Genomic DNA, 11,445 nt, shown 5'->3' with positions numbered 1-11,445 from the left:
TGGAATCAAACGCAGGTCCTCTCGCTTGCGAGGCGAATGCTCTGACTACTGAGCTACAGGACCTCACCCTACACAGCATGCTGTGGAACTTAACCTTTCACCAATCTGAAGTGGATCCACACTTTAAACAGCTCACACTGGAACCAGATCAAGCAGAACCTGCACTGGATCCACATCTTACACAACATCAGCGGGACCAGACTTGATAAACCAGACCTTATTAAATCCATGAAGGCGTCTGCTGAATGCACTGGTTCAATCTTCCCTCTCGATGCATATTCTCCTTGCCTCCTTTCCCAGGATGAATGATCAACACCATGATAATGCCTATGATCACACAGCGATGACAGTGGTTGTTGTGTAGTATATCACTGCACGGAACCCCATCTTCCCTGAGGTCTTGCTGTCCAAGGCAGCCATTCCTGTCCAATTCAAACATACTGTTTATTATCTGGACAAACCCTGGCAAGACACGATTGAACATAAGTGGCCCACTCAAAGTAAAACAATAATCCTACATTCCCCACCTCTCACAAACCTCATGCAGTTATTTTTCCCAAATAGCTATTAGTCCCAAACACAAACCTTTGTCTCTAAGTTGGATGTCAAGCACCGTGGCTTTTTTTTAACGGGTCAGCTAGGTGGCTGACACATTAAAAAACCCATGCTAAACTAATAATAATAATAATAATAATAATCCTTGCATTTGATATAGCGCTTTTCACATCAGGAGGACGTCCCAAAGCGCTTCACAGAACACACTGTAAAGTGAATTGACTGTATATTTGTGGGCGAACGCGGCAGCCAATTGCGCACAGCAATGTCCCACAAACAGTCATAGATTGAAAATGACCAATTTAATTATTGTTTTTAGTTTTGGAGGGATTATTATTAGGCGTGTGGAGTAAGGAAACTTGCCCAAGGTTTCGCCCTCTGCCTGGAATTGAACTCAGGACTCTCACTTGCAAAGCGAGTGCTCTAACCACTGAGCTACAGGACTCCACGAGACAGTAAACTAGACAGTATTCCACAGATGTATGCCATCTACACTTAGAAATTTCCCCACAATTTTCCCCAAATGTTTCTATTGGTCCTAGCTATGAGCAATGATTAGATAAGATAGAGCTCCAGTCTTGAGAGAAGATGATTCAGAGGGGACCTCATAGATGTGCATAACATGTTAAAGAACATTTAAATAGTAACCCCAGAATAATACTTTAGGATGCACCAAGGCAGCAGAACAAGAGGACATAGGTTTAGAGTTGTAAAGTGTAAGTTCAGGATAGATGCCAGGAAGTTTTTCTTTACTCAGATGGTAATTATTAATAATGATAATAATCTTTACATTTGGAAGACAGATTTCACATAGGAGGATGTGTCAAAGCATTTCACAAGAGCAAGTGGAGTAACCAATTTTATTTGGGGGCAATTGGCCAGGACACCGGGAGAAACTCCTTTCTCTTTTCAAATAGTGCATGGGATCACCCTGAGCAGAGCAGAGAGCCAGCAGTGTGAGGCAGAAACTGAGTGACGTGGAACAGAGTGGGAATTCTGTTAAGGAATTTGGTGAGAGTGGGAATTCCGGTGCAGAGGGGAAAGAGGTGCATAATTATAAATATATAATAGTTATTTGATCGATATAAATGACCTGGGCTGGGGTATAGGGAGTAAAATTTCAAGTTTGCAGATGATACTAATAGGAAAATAGTAAACAGTGAGGAGGATGTAACAGACTATAATGGGATAACAGACTGGTAACATGGGCGACACGGGCAGATGAGGTTTAATGTGGAGAAATGCAAAGTGATGGAGTTTTTGAGGAAGAATGAGGAGAGGCCATATAAGCTGATGGTACAATCTTAAAGGGGGTGAAGGGACAGAGGACCTGGGGGTCATATAGTAAATCTCTGAAGGTGACCGGACAGGGAGATACAGCTGTTAATAAAGCATCCGGACACGAGGCTTTATAAATAGGGCATAGAATACACAAGTCAGGAAGTCACGATGAACCTTTATATAAATCACTGGTGGGGCCTCAGCGAGAGACTGGGCTCAGTTCTGGGCCCCACACTTTAGGAAGGATGTCAAGGCATTGGAGAGGGAGCGAAGGAGATTGACCAGAATGGTACCAGGAATGAGGGACTTCAGTGATCAGGAGAGGTAGAGAAGTGAGGATTATTCTCCGGGGAACAGAGAGGTTAAGAGGAAAATTAATAGAAGTTTTCAAATGATGAGGGGATTCGATAGAGTGAACAGGAGAGACTATTCCCACTGGCGGTGGGTCGGGAACCCGAGGGCACCGGTTTAAAATGGTTATTAAAAGAAACAGAGGGAGGGGAGGAGAAATGTTTTCACACAGTGATTTGTTGGGATCTGCAATGCATTGCCTGAAGGCTGAGGGAAGACAATTCCATAACAACTTTTAACAAAGAAATAGATAATTATTTGTGGAGGACAAGTTTGCAGGTCTATGGCGAGAGAGCGGGGGAGTGGGGTTGATCGGGGCTATGGGGAGAGGCAGACAGGGAGTGGGGGTTGATTGGGGCTGTGGGGAGAGAGGGGGAGTGGGGTTGATCAGGGCTATGGGAGAGAGGGGGAGTGGGGTTGATCAGGGCTATGGGGAGAGAGGGGGGGGGTTGATCAGGGTTGGGGAGAGAGGGGAGTGGGGTTGATTGGGGCTGTGGGGATAGCGCGGGGGAGAGGGGTTGATTTGGAAGCTCTTTTCAAAGAGCCGACACAGACACGATGGGCTGAATGGCTCCTTCTGTGCTGTGTAATTCTATGATTCTGTGAACACGCGACGGAACCTCGATTTAATTTCTCTCCCAAAGGCGGCACTTCTGACCGGCAGCACACCCCAGCATTGCATTGGAGTGTCAGTCTAACTATTATGAGTTCCAAACCGCAACATGGAGCTGGAACCAACAACTTGTGACTCAGATAATAATAATAATAATAATCCTTGCATTTGACATAGAGCTTTTCACATCTTCTCGACGTCTCAAAGCGCTTCACAGAATATGCTGTAAAGTGAAATGACTATAGTTGTGGGCGAACATAGCAGCCAATTGCGCACAGCAGATCCCACAAACAGTCATGGATTGAAAATGACCAATTTATTATTGTTTTTTTTACATAAGAACATAAGAAAAAGGAGCAGGAGTAGGCCATTCAGCCCCTCGAGCCTGTGCCCCACCATTTGATAAGATCATGGCTGATCTTCTAGCCTAATTCCATTTCCCCGCCCTATCACCCATTTTATCCCTTAATCCCTTTAGATTTAAAAATGTATCAATCTTCTTGGGGTATTATTCACAGAATCATGGAATTGTACAGCACAAAAAGAAGCCATTCGGCCCATCGAGTCTGTGCGACTGTTTGAACAGAGCAATGTAATGTCAGTCCCACTCTCGGCCCTTTCCCCATAACCCGCAAACCCGTCTCCTCAAATACCCATCACCGCGTTGTTAAAAGTAGTTATGGAATCGGCCTCCACCGCCCTTTCAGGCGATGTTCCAGATTCCCACAACGCGCTGCGTGAAGCACTGTCTTCTCCCCTCCCCTCGGCTTCCTTCAGAGACTATTCTCAATCTGTGACCTCGAGTCACCGACACTCCCACCAGTGGGAACAGTTTGTCCCTCTCTAACCCATCAAATCCCCCCATGATGTTGAAGACCTCTATTAGGTCCTCGTAACCTTCTCTGCTCCAATGAGAATAATCCCGGCCTCTCCGGCCTTTCCTCATCATCACGGTCCCTCATTCCTGGTCCCATCCTCGTAAATCTCCTCTGTACCCTTTCCAATGCCTTAACGTCCTTCCTATAGTGTGGGGCCCAGAACTGGGGCAGTATTCTAACTGAGGCCTAACCAGTGTTTATATGGGTTAATCATCACCTCCTGACTCTTGTACTCTATGCCCCTATTTATAAAGCCCAGTATCCTATATGCCCCTTTACAGCCTTATCTCCCTGTCCTGCCACCTTCAAGGATCCAGTTACCTGCCCCCCCAGGTCTCTCTGTTCCTTCACCCCCCCTTAAGATTGTATTAGCGCCTATATTGCCCCTCATTCTTTCTACCAAAATGCATTACTTCACATTGAAACTCATCTGCCATGTGTCGCCCATTTTACCATCTGTCTATGTCTTCCTGCAGTCGGCTCCTATCCTTCTCACTGTTTACCCTCTCCCTAACTTTGTGTCGTCCGCAAACTTGGAAATGGTACTTCCTATACCCAAGTCCAGATCATTTATGTATATTAAGAAGAGCAGTGGTCCTAATACCGGAGCCAGAGGAACGGAGGGTACAGGCAGGTAAGTAGGGGGATAGTAGGTCGGAGGGGTAGGAGGGAGCGAGGCCGTGAAGAATGGCCTTGTAGGTGAGGATGAGGATCTTGAATTCGATCCTCTGGGGGATGGGGAGCCAGTGGAGGCAAGCGAGGGCGAGGGCGAGGGTGGGAGTGAGGGCGAGGGCGAGGGCAAGGGTGGGAGTGATGTGGGCGCGAAGCCTGTTGCGGGATAGTACACGAGCTGCAGAGTTCTGAATGACCTGCAGTGTGGAGGGAGGGCCGGGAAGGCCGGCGAGGAGAGAGTTCCCATAGTCCGGCCTTGAGGTGATAAAGGCGTGGACCAGAGTTTCAGCCGCGTGAGGGGTGAGGTAGTGCCGTAGTCTGGCGATGTTCCGGAGGTGATGGAAGGCGGTGCCAGTTGTGGCGCAGATATGTGGGAGAAAGGACAGCTCAGGGTCGAACAGAACCCGAGGTTCCTGAACGGCTTTGAGAGGTGGAGAGTGCAGCCTTGGATGCTGATGCTGTCAGCGCCTGAGGTGCGGAGGCGCTGACGTGAGCCAATCAGGAGGGCCTCAGTTTTACGCACGTTGAGCTGAAGAAAGTTGTCTCTCGTCCAGGACTCGATGTCGGACAGACAGCTGTCAGGACATCGGGGTCGTGGAGTTGAGGGTAGAGGAGGAAAGGTAGAGTTGGGTGTCATCCGCATACATGTGGAAGTTAACCCCATGTCTGCGGATGATGTCACCACAGGGGGAGCATATAGAGGGTGAAGAGGAGGGGACCGAGGACAGAGCCTGAGGGACACCGCACGAGACAGTGCGGGGGTGGAGGAAAAGCCGTTTGTGGAAACAAAATGAAGACGGTGGGAGAGGTACGACCTAAACCACTCAAGGACAGGGCCTTGAAGGTTGAGGTGGGAGGACAAGCGGTGGAGTAGGATAGTGTGGTCGACCGTATCGAATGCTGCCGATAGGTCGAGGAGGACGAGGAGGCAGAGGGAGCCCTGGTCACAGATGGTCAGGATGTCATTGGTGACCTTGACCAGGGCAGTTTCTGTGCTATGGGCAGCACGGAAACCCGACTGAAGGGGTTCGAATAATGAATGGGTGGAGAGGAAAGAGCGCAGCTGGGAGGCCACAACTCGTTCCAGGACCTTGGACAGGAAGGGGAGGTTGGAGATGGGCCGGAGATTGATAGCTGCGACGCATCAAGAGAGGGTTTTTTCAAGGTGGGAGTGATGGTGGCAGTTTTTAGGGGAATGGGAACAGAGCCACAGGAGAGGGACAGGTTGATGATGTCTGTGATATGTGGGGCAAGGAGGTGGAGCTGGGAGATAAGGAGTGGAGTGGGGATGGGGTCAAGGGAGCAGGTGGTGGGTTTCAGGGACAGGATGAGTTCAGTGACAGAGGGTGGGGAAACGGGTACGAAGGTGTGTAGGGGAGGATGGGTAGGAGTCGGAGTGTGGGAGAGAGGGGGGGGGGTGGGTGGATGTTGGAGGGGAAGTGACCGTGGAGCGGATTCCCTTGATTTTGGATTCAAGGAAATCCAGCGTCTCCTCACATGAAGGTTGGAGGAGATGACTTGCGCGGGGCGGCGGGGGGGACAAGGAGTCGGGATGTGGTAGAAAACAGGGAGGTTTGGAAGCCCTACTTTTCCCTTTTGTGGGAATGTATTTATTCTGTCCCCGAGTTATTTGTGGAGTCCTGTAGCTCAGTGGTTAGAGCACTCGCTTTGCAAGTGAGAGACCTGAGTTCAATTCCAGGCAGAGGGCGAAACCTCGGACAAGTTTCCTTATTCCACACAGAGCCTAATAATAATCCTCCAAAACAAAACAATAATAAATTGGTCATTTTCAACCCCCGACTGTTTGTGGGACATTGCTGTGCGCAATTGGCTGCCGCGTTCGCCCACAAATATACAGTCAATTCACTTTACAGTGTGTTCTGTGAAGCTCTTTGGGACGTCCTCCCGACGTGAAGAGCGCTATATCAAATGCAAAGATTATTATTATTATTATTATCTCAGCCTTGAAGACTTCCTACTGCTCTTTAGTTGTTTTACCGGCCCATCTCCAACCTTCCCTTCCTGTCCAAGGTCCTGGAACGAGTTGTGGCCTCCCAAATGCGCTCTTTCCTCTCCACCCATTCATTATTCGAACCCCTTCAGTCGGGTTTCCGTGCTGCCCATAGCACAGAAACTGCCCTGGTCAAGGTCACCAATGACATCCTGACCATCTGTGACCAGGGCTCCCTCTGCCTCCTCGTCCTCCTCGACCTATCAGCAGCATTCGATTCGATACAGCTGTCTGTCTGACATCGAGTCCTGGACGAGAGACAACTTTCTTCAGCTCAATGTGCGCAAAACTGAGGCCCTCCTCATTGGCTCACGTCAGCGTCTCCGCACCTCAGGCGCCGACACCATCAGCATCCAAGGCTGCACTCTCCACCTCTCAAAGCCATCAGGAACCTCGGGGTTCTGTTCGACCCTGAGCTGTCCTTTCTCCCTCATATCTGCGCCACAACTGGCACCGCCTTCCATCACCTCCGGAATGTCGCCAGACTACGGCATTACCTCACCCCTCACGCGGCTGAAACTCTGGTCCACGCCTTTATCACCTCAAGGCTGGACTATGGGAACTCTCTCCTCGTCGGCCTTCCCGGCCCTCCCTCCACACTGCAGGTCATTCAGAACTCTGCAGCTCGTGTACTGTCCCGCACCAGACACCGCGACCACATCACTCCCACCCTCGCCCTCACCCTCGCCCTCACCCTCGCCCTCGCCCTCACCCTCGCCCTCGCTCGCCTCCACTGGCTCCCCATCCCCCAGAGGATCGATTTCAAGATCCTCATCCTCACCTACAAGGCCATTCCCAGCCTCGCTCCCTCCTACCTCTCCAACCTACTATCCCCCTACCTACCTGCCCGTACCCTCCGTTCCTCTGGCTCCGGTCTGCTCCTCATCCCCCACCCCAACCGCCCTACCATCGGTGGCCGGGTCTTCAGCCTCTCAGCCCCCAGGCTCTGGAACTCTATCCCCTGTGCCTTCGCCGCTTCCTCCCTTTCCTCCTTCAAGGCCGGTCTCAAGACCTTTCTCTTTGACTGTGCCTTCAGCTCCCCTCTCGACTCTCTACCCCCTCTTCGCTCCCTCCCTTCCCTCCCCTCACCCTGACCATTTCCCCCCTCCTCGCTCCCTCCCTTCCCTCCCCTCACCCTGACCATTTCTCCCCTCCTCACCCCCTCCCTTCCCTCCCCTCACCTAACCATTTCCCCCAATGCTCGGTTCCTGACCCAACTGTACAGCGCCTTGGGACGTCCTCCCGATGTGAAAGGCGCTCAATAAATGGAATCTTGTTGTTGTTGTTGTTCCAGTCCACCTTGGCTAGGTCCCTTTTTAACTCACTGAAATTTGCCTTCTTCCAGTTGAATATCTTCACCTTAGATGGTTCCTTGTCTCTTTCCATATGCACTTTGAATCTCATGGAGTCCTGTAGCTCAGTGGTTAGAGCACTCACTTTGCAAGTGAGAGACCTGAGTTCAATCCTCGGGGGTTCAGGGCCAAACCTCGGGCAAGTTTCCTTACTCCACACAGAGCCTAATGATAATCCCTCCAAAAACAATAAATTGGTCATTTTCAATCTACGACTGTTTGTGGGACATTGCTGTGCGCAATTGGCTGCCGCGTTCGCCCACAAATATACAGTCAATTCACTTTACAGTGTGTTCTGTGAAGCGCTTTGGGACGTCCTCCCGACGTGAAAAGCGCTATATCAAATGCAACGATTATTATTATTATTAATGATGTTATGATCACTATTGCCCAGATGCTCTCCCACTGAAACCTGCTCCTCCACTTATCCTACTTCATTCCCCAGAACTAGATCCGGCACTGCTTCCTTCCCTGTTGGGCTGGAAATGTACTGATCAACAAAGTTGTCCTGTATGCATTTTAGGAATCTTTCCCCCTCCTTGCCCTTTCCCCTGGTGTTTTGCCCGTCTATATTGGGATAATTAAGTCCCCCATTATCACGACTCTATTGGCCTTACGTCTGTCTGAGATCTGCTTGCAGATCTGCTCATCTATTTCCTTCCCACTATTTGGTGGTCTATAGTATACCCCTACCAGCGTAACAGCTCTTTTTTTGTTCCTTAACTCTATTATCAGACATGTGGAGTAAGGAAACTTGCCCAAGGTTTCTCCCGGCCAGGAATTGAACCCAAGTCTCTCACTAGCGAGGCGAGTGCACTAACCATTGAGCTACAGGACTCCAGATGTAGTGCTGGAGAATGCTACCAACTGAGCCAGGCTGACATCACAGCAAGAAACTCCGGACCCACATTTTACCAGCTCTAGCCCAGCCTCCACCGGCTCCCCATCACCAAACACATCGACTTCAAGATCCTTTCATGCTCATGTTCAAATCCCTTCACTCTCTAACCCTTCCCTCCCTCCCTGACCCCCTCACTCCCCAATCACCACCCGACGCCTCCGCTCGACTGGCCCCGGCTCCTGCTCATCCCTCGCACCCTCGGCCCCACCATCAGAGGTCACGCCTTCAGCCACTGCACCCCAAACTCTGGAACACTCTCCCTCAATCCCCCGCCTTGCCTTCCTTTTAGGCCATGCTTCCAGTCACCTCCCCACCATCCACTCCCCCACCCCCAACCCACCGGCTCGGAGTCATGCCTTTAAACAGCAGCTTGATGTTGCGATGGGGATGGGGCTGGGTGTTCTGGAAGGATGATAATGTATGGGCTAAAGGGCCTTCTTTATCCAATGCAACCTTGTGACAACCTCACATTGGAGCTTTTGGCTTGCAGGAGCTGAGTGGGAAGAATCCCTACCCCACTGACCAGTCTGCCCAGCCAGTTTGGCTGATGTGACATCGCTGGTGCTCTGGATGATTGTGAAGCCGCCTGCCTCAAGAACCAAACTACCAGATTGTACCTGCAGACCTTCCTCTTCGACCATGCCTACAGACACCACCCTTGACTCAGTGCTGTATTCTGCCATTGATAAGCTGAGATGCTCCCCCCTGTGAAGGACATGGCTGAATATAAATACAAGATGTTGTTATACCGATACTGCCAGAAAGTGATCACTTGATTCCAATATTCCATTTCCAAAGAGGTCACTTTGGAACCAGTTTAGTTCCATGGACGTCTCACTTACCTCCCCTGAGGAGCATAGCCACTACTAGTTGGTCATTTGACATCCAAAGATGGTTTGGTTAGGGATGATTCTAGAATACAGAAATGCTCCAAGATGCCATCCAGCACGAAGGGAGCTGTATAAATACAAGTTGTTGTCGAAGTTTTACATGTGCTTTGTCGGTGATGTTAGCTGCCAGAAACAGCAGTGGGTGCTGTTCGATGTTTTGTTGCTAAAGGTCAGGTTGATCTGCTTCTATATTCAGTCTCTGAAGATGATGATGACAATCAGACCGGTTGTTATTGGATGCTTGGCTCAGAAAGTAGCCCATCCTCTCCCCCCAGATCCATTCCCTTCTTAATTCTCATTGCTAACAAGTTGCTGTCACTGGCTATCCATATCTGGCTGATGTTTCAGTGTGTTTGGTGGCACAGTTTGAACTCCAGTTTTCAGTAGATTAACCCCAGATATTGGAGCCAGAATAAAGTGACTGGGAAATGGAAGTTATAAAGTTCACCCCATTTTTACAGAATGTCAAGCCCTATTATGTGACTATTTCCTTTCAAAGCCGGTTAGCAAGGCTCCATTGTTCCCAGGAGATGTAGCATTCCTTTAAAGCATCTCTCGCGCTGATCTGACATCACTGAGAGCATTGCCCAGCTCCCAGCATTGAATGCCTGGGAACAACAACAACAAAATTATATTTTGTATAACGTCTTTCACATCAGGAGGACATCCCAAGGCTCTGGACACAGTCAGTGTTTCAGACCCCATCTGGGGGTCGGGATTGGGAGGGTGGGGGGCGGGGGGGGAAGAAGACTAATCAAAAGCACAGTTGAAGAGGAGGGTCTTGAGATGGGTCTTGAAGAAGGCAAAGGAGGGGGCGAGGGAGGGGGTGAGGCGGAGGGACTGTGGGATGGAGTTGCAGACGGTGGTGGCACAGAGGTGTAGAAGGCCCACCCACCAATGGTGGGGAAGGTGAGGTGGGGGGACGTGAAACAGGCTGGAGCCCGCTGAGCAGCGGGAGTGGGCAGGTTGGTAGGGGGGTTAGGAGGTCAAAGAGGTAGGGGGGAGTGAGGCCATGGAGGGCTTTGAAGGTGAGGACCAGGATCTTGAACTGTATCCTCTATGTGAAAAGAAGTTAGTGGAGTTGGGCGAGGATGGGGATGATGGGGTTATGGTCCCAGGAGATGTAGCATTCCTTTGAAGCATCTCCCACACTGATTTAACATCACTGAGAGCATTTGCCCAGCTCCCGGCACTGAATACCTTTTTTGATTAAAGTGGGGTAAATGCAGAAATAATCTACCCAAACACTATTTCAGTGAGCGAATAGTGACCCTGTGGAACAGGCTCCCTAAGGAGACGGTTGAAGCAGGAAGTGTTGATTCTTTCAAACACAGATTAGATAGTTTTCTTTTAGGAAATAGCATTATGGGACACGGTACATAGGGAGTTCGGGACATATGTGCAGGTGGCCGCCATGAAGGTGGAAGGAGAACTAGATGGACCTTGGTCTTATTACGGCTCACATTTTTTATGTTCTTATGTTATGTAACCGCTCTGCACACTCACCCTGACTCACCCTTGCAACCACAATCTTAGCAGCCACAATCCACACATGACAGAGCAAAGAGTAGCTACCAAAACAACTCCTTTCTTCCTAAAAGAGCCTGAATCATTTACCAAAAAGCATGGGACTATCTTCCCTGCTAAACTGTCATGGATGCAAGGGAATGCAACATTTCCTCATTGATCCGAAGAGGAAACAATCCCACAGGAACAATACAACCACTCGCACTGGCCTGAGGGCAGATGTAAACCAACACTGCTGCTTGACAGATGGACTGACTGGCTGTGTTTCAGCTCTCCCAGTGGCACCTTTACATTTCTTTATACTTTTGTTTTCGGTCCCACCCACTCTTTTGTGCCTCCTTTCGCTTGTACATTATCTGGTTCGGTGCTGCAGTCATTCACCTCCTGTGATTAGAGATTGGCCTGGATGTAAAA

Source organism: Callorhinchus milii, unplaced genomic scaffold (assembly GCF_018977255.1).
Source record: "Callorhinchus milii isolate IMCB2004 unplaced genomic scaffold, IMCB_Cmil_1.0 Scaffold1, whole genome shotgun sequence".
NCBI classification, from domain to species: Eukaryota; Metazoa; Chordata; class Chondrichthyes; order Chimaeriformes; family Callorhinchidae; genus Callorhinchus; species Callorhinchus milii.
The sequence above is the reverse complement of the archived record's forward strand: the minus strand, read 5'-3'. Positions refer to the sequence as shown.